This window comes from Emydura macquarii, unplaced genomic scaffold, assembly GCF_026122565.2.
Source record: "Emydura macquarii macquarii isolate MOO-44397 ecotype Brisbane River unplaced genomic scaffold, CSIRO-AGI_Emac_v2 contig_2636, whole genome shotgun sequence".
NCBI lineage: Eukaryota > Metazoa > Chordata > Testudines > Chelidae > Emydura > Emydura macquarii.
In genome coordinates, this window is record NW_027132773.1 from 1,951,426 (window position 1) to 1,973,893 (window position 22,468).

Consider the following 22,468-nt stretch of genomic DNA (forward strand, 5'->3'; position numbering starts at 1 on the left):
CCAGGCAGTGTTGTTGTGGAGAGAGACCCCTGGCTGCAAGGAGCTGGGTTACAGTAGCAGGAGAGGATTCAGTTACTCTATCTAGCAGAGGATCCAAGACTTAGTCTGAGAGGGCTGCCTGGCAGCTGAGCGGGGTAGACCTCCCCAGCAGAGATCCAGCGGATGGCCAGGGATTGAGGCCACCAGAGTCCTACTCTACCCAGAAGAAGAGCTATTGGCTTGCTAGTACAGGATGTGATCCAGTTCATCAACCTCCATTTCCACAACCAGCTAAGACCTGTCATAAGACTTTGAGGGCCATTCTTGTTATTACTTAGTTGTAGGGGTTTGAGTAATTAAGGGAGGTTGCTGTATGAGTGATTAGCCACTGTTTTGTTTGTTATCCCCACCTTTTCCTTTTGTCCCTGGTTTCTTACCCTTTTCTCGTCTTTATTTTACCCCTACCTTTTCCTGAAATAAATGTTTATCCTTGTATATCCTCAAAATCTGTTGGTCCTTGATTTCTTGTAATTATCTGTAATGTCCAAGAGGTAGGATTAGATTTTGGAAGGATTCAGTTTTTATCTTGAATTGTTGATAAACATTCATTTAACTGTACACACACGAGCAGATGAAAAATATTTCCATCGATGATCTTCAAAATTTACAGATTGTCACAGTAAAAAATGCTGCTTGAGAGCTTAGAGTTTGATTTAAGGATATTTACTGTGTATATTTTGACATGTGAGGCTGACAATTTGTGTTTTAATGGTTTGTAGCAGGTTTCACTTAGAGACTGGCAGGCCATAGCTCGACAGTCTTTCCACCCCAAGGTCCTGGCACAGGCTTGCCTGATGGTCAGTTGGCCCCGCAGTCAAACTGCAGTCTATCATTCCCCAAATGAACCGGGGGTAAGGTAAGATGTCCCAAGCCCTGCTTTCCACCAGGTTCTGGCCCCAAGCTCCCGGGAGGAACGTGTGGAGTCAGTGGTGTACTGACATGGGGGAAGAGGGACGGGAGGGGGCACTGGTCTGTAGGGGAGCCAGCTGGGCCCTCGTCAGAGGAGCTGCCCCCCGCTGTCGCAGGCAGCCAGGGGCCACCGGGCTTTGACATCCCCAGAGGCTGTGCCGACCCCAGCTCAGGCCTTCAGCACCACCACCCTCCCCCGCCGTCAGGTGGCTCAGGGGCATCTGCCCCTGTCACTGCTGCTCCCCACTGTCCCCACAGTGGGGGGGGGAAGCGGGGGAGAGCAGGAAACGGGCCCTCAGACCCCCTCCACAGGGTGCTGCCTCTGCTGCCGATGGTGGGGGTGTATATGCAAGTATAGTAGGCCCCCCGGCGCCAGAGACCCATGGTATGCCACTGTGTGGAGTGTCCTAGTTGCCTTTTCCTGGTGCATCTGACCAGCCTTCTCTGGGCTGCTCCCTACCATCCTGCTCTCTCTTCAGTGGAGAGCGAGGTCACAGCCCACACCCCCACCTGCAGGAGGTTCTCAATTGGTCACATAAGTGTTCCCCAGCTCTCTTCCCAATGTTCAGTTATTCTCTCTCAACAGGGAATGAGGCAGAAGAAAGGGTCTGACCCCTACTCTTCTGGCTGGGGTGTCACCCCCAGTCCAGACTCTTCTCCAGTGCATTGCTCTGTCATCAGATGATGAAAACTGGTTTCTTCCCTTCAGAGAGACTCTCCCCATTGCTTGACCGTCACAGTCCCCTTTTGAGTAGATCCTCCTTTTGGCACATGCTTTTCAGCTGCTGAGGGGTGGGTTCCTTTTGACACAGTACTGCTCCTTCACTCCTTTTGTCTCTGACTGTAAACCCCATCACATGGTTTTAAAGCTTTAACTTTGACTTCCAGCATCTTCTGTCATTACATAATTATTGTCTGGCCCCCGTAATCTCCGGCAACTGTGGAAATTTAAACAGATTAAAAACACAATGCTTTTTAAAAAAATCATTGCTCTTAGCCATGCCAATGTATATAAAACTGAATTCTGCAAAGCCTACCTACATGTCATAGGGGTTGTCTGTTCATTTGTGCATTTGGTCACAATGTGGAGTCAGCGAGTGTAAAGAACCCAGGGTGGCCCTAAGGTGGGATACCAAGCCCCTGAGGAGGGAGAAATAAGGGGCTCTACTACCCTGGGGATCAAGAGTTCCCCCGAAACGGCCTACAGTGGGAACCCTCCAAAGGCTAGTTCTGGAGTGCTCACTAGATTTGACTCCAAGCTTGTGAGTTTATTGTCTCACCTGCTCAGTGACACCCTGAAGGAGGCTTGGTTACAACTGCAAGCCTCAAAAACAGACCCCTCAAGTTCTCATAGAGTGAGCTGAGCAGCCTTTCCACATTGTTAGAAGAAACTGACACAGATGGACAAGTCCCATTAACATGGACAAGTTCCATTAAATAACGGGAAGCCAATTACACACCACTAAATTCATCACAACTTGTGTCAAAATTACTGCTGCAAGGTCTTGTCATCTCAGCTCCCATCAGTGACATATACAGGATATCTGTGATGGAAGATGGTTCCACACTTATTGGGTGTATTCTCTGCTTATTGCATGTATCACTAGGCTTGTTGTTGTTGTTGTTAGACTTACAGCTTTTCCCCTCCTTCCTTCAGTTGCAGTTCAATCTCCATTTCTTCAGTTTTGTAGAGCTGCTCCTCCTTTTCTTCCTCCTGTTTTCTTAAAAAATGTATCTTAAAAAAAAGTCAACAGAGCATAATAAACTTTACTTTAGCATAATAAAAGTCCAGTCTTTGACCAGTAGAATGGATGAAGTTCCTTTGATAAAACTTAGTGATGGAGTTTCACACTTTGAGTCTCTATGTGAAATTAGTCTGAAGCAACAGACTGAAAGCAACAGAATGTTACGTTATGATCTAAAAATGCACATAATGTAAAGATCAAAAAGTATAATGTCAGGACAGATTTAAGTCTTAGAAAGAAGTTTAACTTTATGTATTATAAATAAAGTGTATGATAGAAACCACCTAGGCTATTTATTCAGCTGCCAGTATTCCTCAAGGAGAAAAATAAATGGGTCAACAGACTTTCATGCTTGAATGCCAGTCACAAAAAAAAAAAAAAAAAAAAATCACAGATGTGCAGCCAAAGAGCTAAGGAACAACTGCAGCCCCATGAATAATATTATACTTCTGTCTTCACTGCAGTCTGAAATATTTTTAAAATGTAACATGCTTTTCTAAAAGCCCCAATATCTTTCTCTGCCTATCTAAAACTGAGGAATTAAAGTCCTAAACACACAATATATTGTTTCCATAATACTGGAGATGGAAATTAACAGAATAGATCCGAACACGTCCCCACAAATCTGAGGTGATAAAGAAAATCCCAAACTTTGTTCCTACTTTAATTCAGGGACCCTTCTTAGGTAGGACATAGAATGGCTTTTAAGGCTTTGAGTAAATTTGTGATTAGATAATTAGCTTGAGAAGCCTGTATAATTAATGGAGCAGACAAAAGTGGAATCCAGTTTCTCATAAGATATGATTTCAGAAAATGGGAACCTTGCAAACAGAAGAGGACGGGCGGAGGAAAATTAGGAGGTCCCCAAACTAGTGCCTAAAACTGTAAGTTCTTTGGCTCAGGGCCCACCTTTGTTCTGTGTTTGTAGTGCGCCTAGTGCAATGAGGTCCTGCGCCATGTCTGAGGCTCCAAGTTGCTGCAACAATAAAAATAATTAATAATAAACAAGCAAAGCGCATTTAAATAAGGACTGTCCATTAAGGAAACTATGAAATGCCCACAATACAAATCTAAAATGAATAAGCCCTGGTGAAAAGTCTGGAGTGTTCTTTAGTAATTAATAGAAAGTATGTGTAATGAGCAATTTAAGGTAACTTCATGGGAGGCAGCAAACGATGGGTTAGAATAACTACCCAAGTGGGGAAGGAGTTATGTTTAAAGTGGTGCTGGGGGTGGAAGCCATAGGAAGAATTCCAGTTGTTTTTTTTTTCTCTATGGGAATTTATTTAAATAAATTAATGTAGCCAATCAGCTACATGAAGAATTTGGGACAGGGCTGAAGTCTGGAAAACAGGCTCCCGGGAGATCAATAGGAAGCTTCAGTCTCTTTGGAACAACAGGTGAAAACTTTTCTGCCTAAAATAAATCTTATGAGCACACAATAAGCTTTTTGATGTCTTTAAATAACATACATGGAAGCAGCAATTTAGCTGGTGAGGAAATATTATCCTTAGTCAAATGTTCACCACCAAAATGAGAGAGTGGCAGCAACCACCACTGTTCGACGACTTTCATGTAATTTAGTAGTAGGTTGAATTATTAGAATTTGATCCTATTTCCACAAAGCTTTATGGAAAACTTTGGATTCATTTCAAAGGTGTGAGATTATCAGGGCAGCACTTAAAGGACATGTCTTGAGACCCCTTTTATACTTCCAATTAATATAGAGGAGTTGGGTTCCTCACTTTGTATTTTGATCTTCTGAATCTCAGTAGGATCTCTAATTAAAACATTCAGTTCAGTATGGTTAGTTTTGTTAGCAGATGTTTCTGCTCAGGCATCAAGACTATTGGAAACCAATATGTTCTCTACACTAGCTATATTTTTCCTCAAAGACAATTCTGATCTAATTAGTGTGGGCATTAAAGGGATTTCCTATCCTAAGTATACTAATTTCCTCACCTGTTGTGCCTTTGTCTAACATATGTCTCTAAAAGCACTGTACGTTCAATTACCAGTGCCCCAGAGCTTAAATTCTAGTGGCCTGAAAAACCAGGGATCTAAAGTTTCTAAATATCATTTGAAACATCTGATTTTGAAGGGTCTTGAGGGTTTTCAGCACTTCTTATGAGATGCTCTGCATCTTTCAGGATCGGGTCCTGGAAGCATTGTCTCAAGAAAATATCTAAAAATCGGCGTTCTGGATGATTTGGTTAGGTAAGCTGTCACAGAATTGGCTTAATCATCTGCGAATTCCTGTGCAGGAACACATCTAGTAGTTACCAGATTTAGTGAGGCAAGCTCTGGACACTGTCTTATTTTTTGATATTAGCCACACTGGAAAGCAGTGGATATTCATGCACCCAATCTTTATTTTTTAAAATGTAGAAAACCTAATCAGAACAGAATGATGATTTAGCACAAGGCTTTAAAAGCAGTTGCTATGATGGTCCTGGACATGCCATGACAGGGTCAAATTGGATTTAGAAGACTAGATAGAGGCTGAAAGAACCAAGATCTGCAGTAAAATTGGGGATTTAACTTAAGTAGTATGTGGAATATAAAATATTACATCCATATGTTGGAGAAAACCACATGTCAAACAGAGGGAATGGTAGGATATCAAAGCGGTAACTTAAAATTTGTTGGATTTGGCAAAGAAACTCAAAATCAGTACAATAAATAGAAATACCATTACTGCTATCGATACTGGTCAGTCCTTTTGACCTAAAAAAATTGTTAAAGGATGTTGTTACCTGGCATTAGATATTTCATTTTAATAGAAAATATAACTTCAAAAAACAGTACTGCAGATTATTAAATATTTCATGAGACAGGATTTAAACTCTGTGGGCACTAAGTAAAAACAAGTGCAGAAATGAAATTAAAGTGCAGTGTGCCTTACCTGTCAATAATACTCTGCATAAAAACATCATGCATTATTTATGAAATAACATGATTTTTTGCAGGACTAGAAGCTATTTAGTTTTATTCTGCTCTTTTAAATACCTTATTTTCCAGACTGTTTTCTTTCTTCAAATATTGAACTGTCACAATAGCAAACATGTTATCTGGAGTCATGGGTATAATTATTTGCTGTTCTGTTGTTTTGTTGTATATTGAAACAAACATAACTGACTTTTATGGGAGACTTTATAACTGGAAGAACTTAAAGAAAATGCCACCACAATATCTCAGCATTTACCTGAACAGCAAATGATTTCCTGTGATAATTACCATTCAGGTTTACAGTGAAATCTTACATCTGAGCCAGGTGTCATCTGGCCTACAAGCTGCAGTTTATACAGTGCTAATATATAACTATATATATAATGTATATTTGGAAGATCATATTCTGAGAGAGAACCTGTATTTTGGTTTATGAGGGAAGGTAGGATTCAGGTTGCTCTGATTCCACTTGCTAAAGTTTGCCAAACAGCTTAGCAGCCTGTCTCTGTGTATTTGAGAGAACAGATCTTACAAGAAGTTGATCAAAAATAGTACATCTTTAAATATAAATAATTAACTCCCAGCAATCAGTTATTCTGTGGCAAATTGCAGCTATAGTGGAAAATGGGGAATATGCTGCTGCAATAGTAAAAGTTTTTGATGTCTTATAGAATTGTACCAGAATTTTTTTGGAGCAGAGGGGCAAAAGCAGGTAGGTGAGATCAATTTTAGATCTATCTCCGCAGCTTAAAACCATCTCTACTATAAGAGATCGTTCTTTGAGCAGTGAGAGGCGGAACGTCGAATGATGCTGATCCTGCTCCAGCAGAAGAACACAGCAGTTCTGCCATTTACTTTGGCTGGAGCAGGACTGACCTCAACCAACTGGTCATGAATAGCTCGGTTACAAAAGGCTAGATTATGTAGCCCTTACTCATGTTGGCAAGCGCTCATTCCCAGGAAAGCAGCTACTCCTGTCAGTGCTCACTGCTGCAACTGAGGGATCCATGCTCTGGCCCGATTCATATACGGATATAAAAGCTCATTGCAACTGAGTAAGTGCTGACAAAAATGTGCTTTATAAAGGCATTTTACAAGAACATAGCAGCCAGGCCAAAATACTGGTTCTGCTCGTCAAATAATGAAGTAGGGAAATACACTGAATGGTGATTTGAAAAGATGGAGCAGTTGCATCCCAAAATATATACAGAGCCATTGTCCTGCTACAGAGGCAGAATATTTGAGAGGTGTGTGTGTGTGTGTATGTGTGTGTTTAAATCAGCCATCAAGAAATTAGAAGAGAAGAATCCCTTTTTGATACAGAGGGAAAAGAAAGAGGTCCAATGGGATGGTGAGTTAGCTCAGTAGCATTTCATCTTTGAGAAAACAGGTTCATGCATTTGAAAGTATTTTCTGCGCTGTTGCCTGGATCAACAAAACCACCACACCATTTTTTTCAAGTTTATCAGCATTCCTCTGAAGAAGTTGTCCATCTGTACTGAGAGGCATTGGCAGAGATGTGACTGGAAGCTTAGACTAGCACCTGCCTGTGCTGTAACCGGCTCTGGCAACAGTTTCCGCTTTGCTTTTATGAACATAAAAATTTGCTACATTTCCCGTAGTTTGTGGCCAAAGATTTTAGGCAACTTTTGGATGAAGTAGACACACCGCTACTTTCAACAAACTCAGTTGTTTTTATGTCTCCCTTCTTCACCAAGATCTAGACAGAAGCCAGTGAAAAATGTAGTATTCTCTACTATGACTTCCTATGCACCGACAATCCCCATGGGTGAATCAGCAGACACTCTTGAGGGGAAAAAAAAATTCTCTGAGTTATGTTCCATCCACTGGAATAAGGAGGTCTCTTTTGTCACTCATCAGGAGAAGGCAGAGAAAAAGGGAGAAGACTCATTTAAGAGCAGAGAAGGTGAAGTGAAGGAGAAGTTGAGAGGCATAAGAAATGTTTACACTTAATCTCTCATTTTGGAGAGTTTTAAATTGGATGGAGGAAAATGTTTGAAAATTAAAACTGACAAACCCTTAATTAAGATGAATTGCACTGAATATTTTGTGTATTAAAACACCCAATTTTACCTGCAAATCTGGGCCAAGATTTTTCAAAATTCTATTAATGATTTTTGGGTGCCCAACCAAGACACATTTTTAAAGGAGATTGATTTCCTGAGGGTGGATGATCAGTGCAGGTCATAGTTATCAAAGAACTTCCCACAACCATCACCACCTCTTTTGTTCTTTTTGCTTTCTATATCAATTAATGGTATTGTCCTGCTTCAGACGCTGTAACTATGACACAGAAGCCCACTGGTGGTTCATTATTGTGTGTTAGCAACTAATGCCAGGGTCTGACAAACTCACTACACCTATCACACATGGGCGTAGTTTGGGTGAGTGCGGGAGGGAGCATTGCCCCCCCAAACAGAGGCAAGACACGGGGGGAGTCACATGCCATTCCCTTCCACCCCGATTTATGCAAGCGCCAAGGTGTTATGCAGGCCTTGCTCTGCTCGGCTTGGGATGTGGGACAAATCTGGTGCCTCCCCCATATCTCACCCCCACAGCATGTTTCGGCTCTTGGGGAGTGGAGGAGGTGGCAGAATGGATCAGCTGTTTTCCTGAATTCTGGGTCCCTGTCTTGGCATCTGGACTCTGCCTCCTGGGTCCTAGTGTCCACTAACTTCCTGTACTACAGTGGGGACAGGGCAAAGGAGTGGGGGGTGGGCGGGATGGGGGGAAGAGACAGTGGGGAAGAGGGGTGGGGTGGGGGAAGAGAAGGGGATGGGGTCAAACTATGCCTATGCTAACACTTTGCTGTCATGGTATTTGTCTGTAAAGAAAGTGGTGTAAGGTGTCAAATGAAAGCTTATATCATATTGGTCATCATAAGTATTGAGAGATATATGTATGGGTGTTATTCAAAAGTTTTATGTGTATACTGAAGTATGTTTAAATTATGTAATCAGGCAGAATTGATTAACAAGTTTTTCCCAAACAAAGGAATGTTGACTTACCTGGCTGCCTAGATCTCTGATGTAAGATCAGAGGAAAAGCCAAATACAAGTGGAATTCATTTGCATCTGAGGTTAACAGGAAGAACAAATCAATAGGAGGATAAGAAAGCAGCATGATGTAAGCATATGGGAGCTCACATAGCAGGGAAGAAGAATCTTATCTGGGGGTACATTTCAAAAGTTTGCTGGAATATAAGAAAAAAGGGAAAAGAACCCCTTGGTTATCCATCACTGAGGGAGCAAAAGGGACAGAGTTTTTTGTATCCATGGAAGTTGGATCCTGGCCTGGAGTTGGCAATGATAAGAGGTTGCTTTAGATGAGAAATTTATTTTAGATTAAGGTTTTAGCCTGCTGAAAGTTAGGATTAATCTCTTAGAAGCATGTTGTACTTTACGTTTTATTTGTAACTGTCACTGTTTCTATTATTCTTCCTCAATATTCACTTGAATCTGTGGATATCTGTTCATTGTTAATAAACTTACTCTCCTTTTACTATAAAGTCACCTGAGTGCTGTGATGTTAAGTAGAGGGTGCCTTCCCAGTTGAATCAAATAAACTGGTGTGTGCACTGTCTCTTTGGAGGCAGCAGACTTGGTAAATACTGTGAGTGTCCAGTGAGAGGGGCTGGACACCACAGGGGGACACTCTTGGGACATTCAGGAACTGGTGTATACCAAGTGTTAACTTGGAAGGCAAAGGAAGGGCTGGCACAGTTCTGCAGTGGCTAACAGATTGGGGGACAGGGAGCTCTCAGTTTAGCACCAGCAAGTCTCTTTCTCGCTGAGGTGTAGTGGTAACATGGTGACCACAGTTTTGGATGTCCTGAGAAAGCATCACAAACTGGCAGTAGTTTTGCCTGTCGTGGATAATTGTTGAAGTCTGGATCACAAAAACGAACACACAAAAAACAGGACTGCTTATTCCATTTATCAGGAAGTTTGTGATTGTAGGTCTAATTTAAAGGTTTTTAGACTTTTTTAATCCCTATAGCAATTGGGCCCCAAGGGCCAGATCCTCTGTCTGGCCAGGCTGCTTGAAGCCACTCTACAACTCAATGATTCTTAGCCTGACTGAGGGCCAGGCCAACCCACAGCAGAACTTGGAGCAGCCTAAAGACTACTCTAATTTATGACAGTTAGAGAGTGGCGCAAAGAAAACTGAATCTGACCCTGAAAGGTTTATTTCAGCTGCACTTTATACAAGGACCTTGTGATGTTTTGGGGATCACCCAGACCATAAGGGGTTCTGTCACTGCCTGCCTTATAACTTTGGCATATACCCTCCACACAGCTTGCACACCAGAGATCTGCATGAGGTAAAAATAAACAAAAGGTTTATTTAATGGAAAAATCACAGACTGAAAGATGAAATAGCAAGGGACACAAATATATATATAAAAAGTACACAGAAAATAAACATGAAGACATAACTTCATGATGGTATTAGACAAATTCCTCTTTCTTATTACCTATTGCCTTTTAACAGTTTGTCGGCACGCCCCATGTCATACAGAGGAACCAGTGTTTCATTGATAGCACCCTGCCTAGATACTGACCTCCAGTTTCTGGCTAAAAAACTTCAAACCCAAGCCTCCTTTTTAAAAGGCTTTTCTCCCCTTTTTCTCTTTCCCCTGGCATGATAACTGATTGCTATTCAAAGGGAAACACCCTCCTTTCTTAGTTTTCCAAGACTGGGGTTTCCTGTTCAGTTTCAACGTCTTTCCATTAACTTTAATGGTTCATAATTGTCTCTTCCTGGCTGGACCTGGGTTACCACTTGGAATCAGTTTTTGTGTAAATGTATGAGTTGGGAGGAGTCCTTCCCTGCTGTGAGGTGTATTTGAAATTGTAGTACAGGTCATAGGTGTAGTATTCTATATAAATAACACATAGATTCCTAGCCAGAGTCTGTATATATTGGTAATAATGACTATCAAGTCTGGAACATTATAAGCTTCCATAAGACCTTATGTAACATCTATTTATAGTACTTTAACACTGTATACAACCAGTTGATTCAACTGCTTATTTTGAGGGTTCAGCCTCTCGTCCCTAAGTCTCCCCGTGGAGTGTCTGGACACTGATTGTCACAGACCCACAAAGCTGGATGCTCATCCAAATTTCTGAGCCAAATTTAGAAACCAACAGGATAAATTAACACATAACTTAGAGCTGATGGCAAATTAGACATGGCATTCAAAGGGGAGCTATTCTCTACTTTATCCACTGCTGGGTCATTAGACCTCGCATAATGTTTAAAATGCTGGGCTGCTGCTGGCTTTTAGCCAACGCTATTGCTGGCGCCTCAGAGACTCATCATTTTATCAGGTTGTCTCTGTAACATGAGTGTCTAGTTGTTTGTGGGCTATTCTTAGAATGTTGAAATGAGAGTTCTTTGTGGCACTCAAATTAATTCATTTGATTTATTTGTTCTCTCTAATAGTACAAAGCTTTAGGCTTAATATTGATTTTGAAGGACCTAGTATATGGACAAATATTAAGAGACAAATGTTTTTTGTTCCATTCAGGTTATCTGATTGTAGTGGATATGTCCATTACACAGCCCATTCAGACACAGCTGTGAAGCCAGTATAAATCTTTTCTTTACAGTGTTCAATAAGATCTGTTTGGGCATAACATGTTTCTGGGGAAAACCTACTCATGTTCTATTTTCGGTGTTATCCATATGGTTTCTAGTTTCCAGAATGGATATATTATTCTTATTTCTATGACAGAGGAATGCAATCCCATTCTTCTGTGGGCTGCATATAAACCTAGTAAGAGGCAGTCCTTGCCCTGCTGAGCTTACAATCTGAGCAGACAAGACAGAGGGTGGGAGAAAAGAAGCATTATCTCCATTTTATAGAGGGAATTGAGGAAGAGTAAGAGAAAGTGAATTGCCTAGTTTACACATAGTCATGTATGTGGCAGTGGCACAAATTGCCTGCCAATCTCTTGAAGCCCAGGGCAGTGCTTTAATTACAAGACTGTATTTCTTCTCAATGTAATAGCCCCATGTAGAGTTGGAGGAATAGTGCAAAACCAGTGTATGGTGCGGCCAACTCTTGTGCTTTTATTGCAACTCTTGCAAATTTTGCCTTTTTTGTTTTTGTTTTTTTAAAATCCTAACTCCTAGAATCATGTAATTGTGTGGGAATCTCAGCTACCTTTCTTTCTTTTCTAGTTTTCATGAATAGAACTGGCTGAAATTTTTTTTTGACAGAGCTGTTTGTCTTTGGAAAATGCTGTTTAGTCACAATTGAGATGTTTTGCAGAAATGTGTCAATTTTGATAAAACTATTGCCAGAAAAATGTTGAAATAAATTATTTTAGCTTTCTTGTTTAGATAATGTTGAAATGTTTCATTTTGACTTTTCTAGTTAATATTAATATATTAAATGTATAGGGCTGTGAATCATTTAAAACATCATAATTAATTGTGAGATTTAAAAAAGTTGCGATTAATTGTAGTTTTAATCGCACTGTTAAACAATAATAGAATACAAATTTAATTTTATTATAAATATTTTTGGATGTTTTCCTACATTTTCAAACATGTTGATGTTATTGAAACAAACTAAGTAGATGTTTCCAAATCCAGATGTTTCAGATTTTTTATTTCATGGATAACTCAAAATTTTGACTCTTTTTTTTTTTTTTCCTGATCTGGCACAAAAACAAAATATGAAATGTTGGAATTTCCATTTGAGAAGAAATTCCATTTCTGATTGGCTCTAATTGTGGATAAAAGCAGGAGAACATGAAGCATAAAGGCTCAAGAAACAGAAGGCAAATAAAAAGAACCCCATGTTTATTATTTCTTACTCTTATGATTTTAAAAAAAGCCAATCTCATGAATTTTGGAGGCATGGCTCACAGTTTTTTTAAACAACAGGGCTTGGCAATGCTGTATTCATTCAAATGTTGATCAGTTTTTCCATTCAGCTACATTTGTGCATCTATTCACAGACATTTGTGCAAATGCTTTTTGTTAACATGCAAGTTGGAAGAATGGCTGTTCTCCACATGAATACTTAATTTGCCTGTGAAGAAGACATTCATGCACAGAGGAGCATATCTCTTTTTATTCTTAGCTATTCACTTTTAGTTATTTGTTATTTTTCCTGTTCAAATAGTTTATCATGTCAGGGAGCAAAATTGATACCAGATGTCTTGGGTAAGTGATGAGTTGAAGTGAACACTTTGAATATCCATACATTTAAAATAGTTTGTCCAAGCTATTCAAATATTTATGAATAACAAATAAATTTGCAGACACTTGGATACACTTATTAAGGTTTTTGAACAGAAGAGATGTCTAAATGCATAAGGTACTTAATTCTCAATGAATAATGTGGTCAGTTCCAAGCCTGACTGAAATATTTTAGTATAGTTATATCACTCTTTACCCATAGATCTGGAAGCGCTTTCCAAAGGAAAGGAAAGTATCAATACCTTCAGTATAAAAATGGGGAAAGTGAGATGCAGAGAAGTGAAGTGACATGCCAGAGGTCTCTCAGCCCATCAGTGACAGAGCTGAACACAGAACCCAGACTGTCTGATTCCTAGTGTAGTGGCCTTTCCATTAGACCATGCAGCCTCTTTTGACAGTTTTCTGTTCTTGAAGGTTTTGTCATTATTAAAGCACTGAGGCTAGCAATTGATATGGCTTTCTTCATTCATTTATCTGTCTTATTTACACAAACAGGCCTCTGTGTTACTCCAGAATGAACGGGTAGTACTCATTCTCTCATACTTTCAAGATTGGTGGGGACTAATTTTTCCTGAAATTGTGATTTCAAAAATACAACGTAAATAGGAATGGAAAGTGTAGATGTCAGTACAGTATGTATATATTATCTGAAGGAGAACGTGCTTTCATTTGGTTAGGGCTATTAGGCACTCTGATTATTATAAAATCTCCGTATTTTGGTCCCATGCTTCTGTTGGTCCCTGTTCTAATTGATTTTCAGGTTTGAGTGATACCAAATTTTCCTCTTAATCAAAAATCAAAGAGAGGCTTGCAAAATTATTAGGATATAGGGAGATTGCCGTTAAAATAGTCAATAGTTACCAAGAATAAAAACACAATGTTATCTGTGATTAAAGAACAAACTACTATTTTTAAAACAGGAGATATCTGAAGTTCTGTATTTCTTAATGGTTTTTTCTGCATAGCCTTTAACTCCTTCACACTAAAAGTTAAATTTTCCACAGATAAGCCCATATTTTGTTAGTGGATATGCTAGTGCTAAAAGGATTGCACCAATATTTATTATTGCATTCAAGTTACTTTTTTTATATGGTCCAAAACCCTAAGTTGTTAACCATCTTTCAGCATAAAGCATTGCTAAAATAAAACTACGTTTCACTGACATCAAGTGGAACAATTTTGGCTAGTGCTCCTTCAGATCAGAGCTGCTATATTAGCAACTCATTGAGGTTTTGATGAGACAACAGTTGAAAGTCATTTGAGAAGGGATTCTGCATGCTGTCACTTCTACATTACACTTCGAATATTGTCAGGCAGTTGGCAAAGTATTTGGCTAGGAATGAGCTGAGGTTTAAAATTAACATTTATTATGTAGCTGTCTAATGGCTTCCCTGTTCTTCGGATTCAGCTGAGAAGAGCAAGTAGGCCCCACTGAAATCTGGACAACGTTCACTCCAGTCTTTGGGGAGACAACTAGGACCAGGATCTGACATCAAGTGGTAGGTTTCAGTTGGGATCTGGTTAGATTTTGGAATTTTACAAAGAAAACTGCCAACTGTCTATTTATTGCAGATCTGAGAGTTTATCAAGCTGTCATTTTGAAAACACTCCTCCCTCCTCACCCTGCCAGTCCGCTGAAGTATTCACACCTGCCAGAAAATGTCAGAATGTTTGTTCCAAGAAGAAAAATGTAGGCAGAATATTTATTCTAAGAACAAAAATATGGGCATGTCTGCCTCCCAAAATAAAAAGTACAGTAGATACATTCTGTACTTTCTCCAGCACGCTCAGCCTGGAGTTAGTCATTCTTCCTATGAGAAGGCGGCATCAGCTGTTGCCAGAAAAAACCTTGGAGAATGAGCTGCTACTGGGAGCAGAATTTGGGCCAGAAGCTGAGTTAGATCAATAGGCATTGATACCTGCATGGGAAGATAAAGCCTGAAGTAGCCATACATTGTGAAGCAGTGATGTTGCGAAAGAGCTTTTGCAAAAGTGTCTGGGATTGAGTGAAGAAATTCACAGAATGGAGAAACTGCTGATTTGCCAAACAAATCATCTCACAGTCAGTACCTTCCTCCCTTCTCCCCCATCCCACAACTGTGATGAATATTTTCATAATCAAAACAGTTTTTCATTAAATGATCACTTCTTCCAATGGAATATGCCCAGAAATCACGCAATGAGTGTACTGAAAAAGGGAAAGCTTTGTTCCATTATGCAATAGTACCACAATTCTTTCAAAGCCTGTAAACACCTAAAAAATGCTAGAAGTGATAATCTCTTCTAGCAAAGCCAGCTAGCTTAGTCTGTCGGAAGTCTGAAGAGAGAGCTCTGTGTAGCCTGAAAGCTTGTCTCTTTCACCAACAGAGTTGGTCCAATAAAAGATATTACTTGAGCCATCTTGTCTGTCAAACACAGGAATTTCAAATTACATTAGTTTCAATAAACTGAGCATCTTTCAATATCTTCTGTTTAAATTATATGAGATTTAAACAGAACAAATCAGAAAAGCTTTAGAGAGGTATATATGTTCTTGTGGTTATGGTGCTGGACTGGGACTCAGAAGATCTGGAATAAATTCTGGCTCTGCCATAGATTACTTATGTTACCTTGGGTGAGTCACTTACCTGCTCCATGCCTCATTTTCCTATTTGTAAAATGGGGATTATAATACTTGCTTATTTTGAAAACCCTTTGGGGCAGGCATTGTGTGTCTGTACAATGTTTAGCATGTGGGGCCCCTATATGCTACTATAATATAAAGAAATATTGTCAAATAAAATCAGCATAATAGAAATACTGAATGACAAGACTGAAGTTATAATAGATTAAAAATCCTAGTGGACACCGTGACTATCCAACTGTCATGTATACTGCTATTATAGTAACTGGATTTAAGTTGCATATAATACGGCTTGTCAAAAATGTTCCAACAAAATAGTTTTTTAATAGAAATTTGGGATTTTGCTGAGAATATTTTTTGTGATACGTCTGCTTTTCCTTGAAAATGTAATTTTTTTTAATCCAAAAAAGCAAATGGTTGAAAACAGAAAAGATTTTGGTTTTGGCCAAAAGATGAAATATTTGATTCTGAGATGCTGTTGTAATTCGGTTACTTCATGTCCCCATTCTCCTCTATGGGCCAGGCTCCACAGCTAGACTCCACGTCCCAGAATGCACTGCAGCCATAGGACTCCTTTACCTCTTTTGACCAAAAGGAGAGACCACGATGCATCAAGGGAATTGTAGAATGACCGGGGAACTTGATCTTCAGAGGAAAATGGAAGCAAGAGACTTCCAAATTACAACTTCCATGAGGCACTGAAGTACCATTTCCAAATAGAAATATTCCAGTTTTCAATTTTTTGCTGAAAAGTCAATTTCTTCCACTGGGAAGAACCTCATTTTCTGACCAGCTTTAATAAATATTCTTGAAAGTGTACTCTTAAGTAACCATTTACTCTCTTCCATTCCCTCCCTCCCTGCCCCATTTCTATGGAAGCATCCATTGACAATCCATAAAGTTTTAGAACACAACTCTGCAATTCTTACTCACACAACTATTTTCACTGAGGCCAATGGACTATTCACTCGAATAAGGATTACTCACTCAGACAAGAGTTGCAAGAGTGGGCCCTTAATGAAGCCATGTTTATTAAAAGTTCTGTAGGTACAGTTCATGAACATTCATGTGAGTAATAACTACAATAATTTCAGGTACTCATAGAACATATATGAAAACGATGAAATTTGGTAGACAAAATAAATAAGTCTCAGCAGATCGACTATCCTGATGGCCTTGAAATTCTTTCAGGGGCCTCTTAAGTGACTGAAAGCAGAAGTGTGGAAACAACAATTTTCCCCACAGTCCTACTGAAGGCATTCCTGTGTCTACAAATCTCATGAAGTCAGGAGTTAGTAGCTTTTGGCATAGTATGAAATTTTTAAGAATTGTCCTATGTGGTCTTTTGATCAAAGCAGTGTCAGTAACAATCTCTTAACTTCCTGAACTGCACAAAATATGACAAGCTGGGAAAAAAGAGACCCTCTTTTGCTGCTAAGCTCTAGCTGCTGAAAAGCCAATCATACATGCCATATTAAATCTGCTTATCTTCTGAAAAGAATTTTTTTGAAAGTGTGTATTCAACAGGGCAGAGAACGGTCTGAAACATGGTGGAGATGGACGCACTGTGTATGGCACGCAGGAATTTAATTGAAGTACTTACATTCTTTTTGCATCTTTCTTTCTTGCTTTAATGTTAACTTTACTTCATATTTCTATTGCATTCTTTTTGCAAAAATATTTTGAATTATTATTAATCATTTTAGCTATCAAAAAGCTCCATATTGGCCCCATATGGATGCACTATTAATACTTAGAAATAAGATCAACTGAGAAGTTGAAACTTTGAAACTTTACCCCTGAATGTAGTGGTCTCTTTTTTTGCCCAAGAATCCTTTCACAATTGTAGCAAAAGATATAAATCTGATTTCTTAGGGAAGTGTGAGCTCTGATTCTATATCAACTCAGAAATAAAAAACCAAATCAAGAGGCCAGTTTGGAATCATAAGATAAATATTAGTGACTGAATTAATCTCTGGCGCTGTAGTTACATATTCAGACTGCAAAGAACAGGATGGATCCATGTTGGGCAGTAAATGGTTACAGTGATATGAAGCAACATCTGACCAAGAGTGGGGGGAACAAACATGAAAGCTTGTAACTTCATGTTGGAATATGTATGACACTAAAGGCTTCTTGAAAAAGTTTTGACAGACTGCACTTGACAGGGCTCAAGAAGGAACTGCTTCTCAGCACAGCTCATGGGATGATGAAAAACATGAATACCTAGAAGGTATAGTAAATTATTTGGCCTCCTGAACCAGTGAGGTCATCACTGAATGACTCTTGTTAAAATATATAGAGAGAGAGATCTTGGAAAATTACAGAAACCAAATAAAAGATTTTCAGTCAGAAAGATAAAACATTTTGCTCTAAGTCCTTACATGGACACCATCACTTGCTTCTGAATATTTGGTAGAAGTATATAACGTCTAGCAAAAAAATGTTGTATGTTTCTCCAAATGGATATCAAAAATACACGTCTCTGCTGAAGAGACAAGGCTGGTGGATGAAATGAGGTAGATTTGCAGAGACTGAGAGAAAGCAATATAAATTTTCCACTTAGTTCAGTCCCTATTAATTTGCTGGGATTGGCATTTTCTAGACCAAAAGAAACATAAGGTTATCTCCACAAGCACAAACATTGTCTGTAAGATTTTCCTGAATGATAAAACAGGGTCTGAATTAGGCAACAGGAGAAACACGTGTAAATCAACAGAAGTTTAACAAAATAGTTTTTAGACATCCAGGTACAAATCTCCAGAAATGTTCAGCCATTGGCACTGAATGAGATTGGATGCCATTCTAAAAGACATACTCCTATTGGGTTTGATGCAGGAATTACTGGGTGAAATTCTGTGGTCTGTGCTACGCAGGAGCTCAGACTAGATCATAATGGTCCCTCCTGGCCTCAAAATCTATGAAAGCAGGAACATGTTTGTAAATTTAATATTACATATAGAGCATGTTCTAAATCAGGAAGTCTCAATTTCTTCACAGTGTGGACCAAACTTCGGGATAGTGTCTCATGGACCTCCACTCCTCCCATCCATGGATACATGGACCACCTTCCCTCTCTGTAATGGAACAATATCTGAATGGGGCATACAGCAATTGCCTACGTGGAAAAAATAGCAGTAATGCAATTTAGCAGGTGGGAAGATGCAGCTGAACCAGCATCATGTGACCAGTCATCTCTCCACAGACCACTTGCAAGTCTCCATGGACAACAGCATGAGAATTGCGGTTCTGAATAAACTTGTACATCTCCTAACAGCTAATGCAACCAAACCTATTCCAATGGGACAATACGTTCAAAATAATACAGAAGTATGGACTGAAGATAGTGTCCAGTATATCAAAAGTATGGATTCATTTGCTAGCATTAGCAAATGATTAGTGATTTGTGTGTATGTGCTCCTGAATCCAAGAAAATAGATACCTTCCGAAATCAAACCAGGGACAATCAGCTTGGTCTTGTCAGTCTAGGCAGCTATTTAAAGATAGAGATGTTAACTCCATCGTCAGTAACTTCAATGAAATCTTTGAATCGTTACAAGAAATTCTATATGACAGGAATTTCAGTTCACATAAGATTCTGGATGCCACAGGCTTGATAAAGGGCTTGATTTTTGTCTTTCTCCTAGTAGTTTTCAGCAGTGTGATGAATGAATCTGCCACACTATTTGGCACTTTGTACTGCAAAAAACCATCCATGAAACATTCTGATGTGGTGTTAGAAGCAACATATAGTCTGGAGAAAATGAGAGTAGACAGATAGCCGAGCTAAATAATAATGACTCTGATTATAGCTAACACAGATGGCAATCTCCCACCAAAATAACAAAGCCATTATTTAAATTTGTTAACATAAATGTGATAGTTTAAAAATGAGATTGATGTTTTTAATTTCACTCATATAACTGGAAAACAGATTGATCTTTTAAAATTAAATTTGGCAAGCTGTTAATGAAGATGAATTGCTTTACCTCATTTAAAAACTGTAGGGCCAGATCCCTGGGGCAGTCTGAGCTGTGCTTGGCAGCGGACAAGGGGTGATAAGGTAGCAGCTCTAAACCACCTTCCTGTAATCCTATAATCCATAGTTTGACTGTGAACCAAACTACCCCTACTGTAATTTAGAGCAATTTAAAAGCATAATTTAGAGCAGAGCATTGCACTCCAGGTTCTGTCCTTTCCTGCATCCCAACCATGCTCCCAGTCCACCCAGAAACATCCCCTGTGCCTGGGGTGCAAGGAGTATAAATGCATGGCATAGAGCCAGTTATGTCTGCTTTCCACTACCCCAGGATTCTTCTTTTCCTTGGGTGAATCCCAGTCTGCCCTGTTAGGGCCTGTCTGCTTCCAATTTGCACCACCAGAGCTGGTGGCCATGATCTGACCTGTGTTTTTTACATGTAGGAGGATATTATTGTTCAAAAGTTATACTGGACATGCAGGGCTTGATTATTTTTATGCCAATTTGATAGACACAAAGAATATGGTATTAAATATGGCAGTAAAGTCTATATTGTAGCTTTTTATACACAGTGTTGTAGTCATGTAGTCACAGATGATTTAAATTCCCTCACAGATTTCCACCACAACTTCAACATCCATCCATTAAACTCTCTCTGGAACACTCCCATACTAGCATCAACATCCTGGACACCATGATCACCTTCAGCAATGGAGCCCTACAGATAACTACATACAAGAAAACCCCGAATCACCACACCTACCTTCATAGAACCAGTAACCACCTCAAACACACCAAGTCTGTTATCTACAGCCAGGGACTCAGATACCATAGAATATGCTTTGAGGAGAAAGTGCAGGATATACACCTTAACACACTCAAAACCACTTTCCACCAAACGAGGACACTCCATCAAAGAAGTAGATTGTGTCCTGGAACTGGCCACCCAAATACCACAAGAGAACTTGCTTCAATGCAGAAATAAAACCTCCTCCGACTGCACACCCCTAGTTGTCACCTATTACCCCACACTGGAACCCAAACAGGGTATCATCAAACAGCTACAACCGATACTTGATGGGCATCCCATCCTAAAGGAAATCTTTCCTGAGCCCCCTCTTTTGGTCTTCAAGCAAGCTCCCAACTTCTCCACACTCATCACAACCCATGTAAGCTCCTCACAGACCAGGACACACTAACTCAAAGCATCACCAGATACTGCCAGAACAACAGATGCAAAACCTGCAGACACATCTCCTCTGTTACAATGATCAACACGCCCTTGCAATGCACCTGTCAAATTCCACAGATCCTACACACGCCTATCACAACATGTGGTATACTTCATCCAGTACGTTAACTGCCCCAATTACAATTATGTGGGTGAAATCAGACAATCACTCTGCTCTCCAAGGAACTCACACATGAAAATGATAAAAGACAAAAACATCATATCACTTATGGGTGAACACTTTTCACTAAACAATCATCCTATATCTGACCTATTAGTCTGCACCTTTAAAGGAAATCTGCATTCACATTCAAAAGATGAGCCTGGAAGCTTAAATTCATAATTTTGCTAGACACTAAAAATTGTGGTCTTAATAAAGACACTGGTCTAATTAAAAATCATAGAAGTGTAGGATTAGAATGGACCTCAATAGGTCATCTAGTCCGGTCCCAGGCACTCAAGGCACGACTACATTATAATTAGACCACTCCTGACAGGTGTTTGTCTAATCTGTTCTTAAAAATTTCAAATGACTGAGGTTCCACAACCACCCTAGGCAATTTGTTCCAGTGCTTAACCATCCTAACAGTTAGGAATTTTTCCTTAAAGTCCAAACTAAATCTCCCTTGCTGCAATTTAAGCCCATTTTTCTTGTTCTATCCTCAGAGGTTAAAGAGAACAATTTTTCATTCTCTTCCTTGTAACAATCTTTTTATGTACTTGAAAACTGTTACCATGTCCCCCCTCAGTCGTCTCTTCTCCAGACTGAACAAACCCAATTTTTTCAATCTTTCCTCTTAGGTAAGGTTAAGATTCTGTCACGGGTATTTTTAGTAAAAATCAGAGACAGGTCACAAGCAATAAACAAAAATTCACAAAAGCCATGACCTGTCTCTGACTTTTACTAAAAATCCCGATCAGCTGTTGGAGGCAGCCTCAGGACCCCCCATATCAGCTGTTTGGTGGAGGGGCTGCGGGACCCAATCAGCTGTTTGGTGGTGGGGCTGGCTGGTCGCCCGATCAGCTGTTTTGTGGCAGCTCCAGAGCTGGCCTCCAATCAGCTGTTCGGCACGGGGGGCCAGCCAACCCCCCAATCAGCTGTTCAGTGGCAGGGCTGACAGCTGCTCCAGCCCGACCCAAAGTCATGGAGGTCCAGGAAAGTCACGGAATCCATGACCTCTGTGACCAAATTGTATCCTTATTCAGAGGTCATGTTTTCTAGACCTTTAATCATTTTTATTTCTCTCTTCTGGATTCTCTCCAAGTTGTCCACATCTTTCCTGAAATGTGGCACCCAGAACTAGACACAGTACTTTAGCTGAGGCCTTATCAGTGCAGAGTAGAGTGGAAGAATGACTTCTCATGTATTTATTACAACACCCCTGGTAATATATCTCAGAATGATGTTTGCTTTTTTGCAACAGTGTTACACTGTTGACTCATATTTAGCTTCTGTATCCCCAGATCCCTTTCCACAGTATTCCTTCCTAAGCAATCATTACCCATTTTGTGTGTGTGCAATTGATTGTTCCTTCCTAAGTGGAGTACTTTATATTTGTCCTTGTTGAATTTCATCCTGTTTACTTCAGATGATTTCTCCAGTTTTTCTAGACCATTTTGAATTTTAATTTTAACCTCAAAAGCACTCGCAACCCCTACCAGCTTGGTATCGTCTGCAAATTTTATAAGTGCACTTTCTATGTCATTATCTAAATCATTGATGAAGATATTGAACAGAATCAGACACAGGA

General features: G+C 39.7%; 2 long non-coding RNA genes across 2 annotated transcripts in view; both read left to right on the forward strand.

Moving 5' to 3' along the window:
* Positions 1 to 16,312, forward strand: part of LOC137163622 (uncharacterized) — a 32,636-nt gene extending 16,324 nt beyond the window's left edge. Inside the window, exons 2-3 of the long non-coding RNA XR_010922738.1 lie at positions 14,293 to 14,383; positions 16,031 to 16,312. This is a non-coding gene — a long non-coding RNA (uncharacterized lncRNA). The remainder of the gene's footprint in view (positions 1 to 14,292; positions 14,384 to 16,030) is intronic.
* Positions 16,313 to 17,679: 1,367 nt separating this feature from the next.
* On the forward strand, positions 17,680 to 19,978 carry LOC137163623 (uncharacterized). The gene is made up of 2 exons (XR_010922739.1): positions 17,680 to 17,740; positions 18,508 to 19,978. It is a non-coding gene; the product is annotated as an uncharacterized lncRNA (long non-coding RNA).
* The last annotated feature ends 2,490 nt before the right edge of the window (positions 19,979 to 22,468 follow it).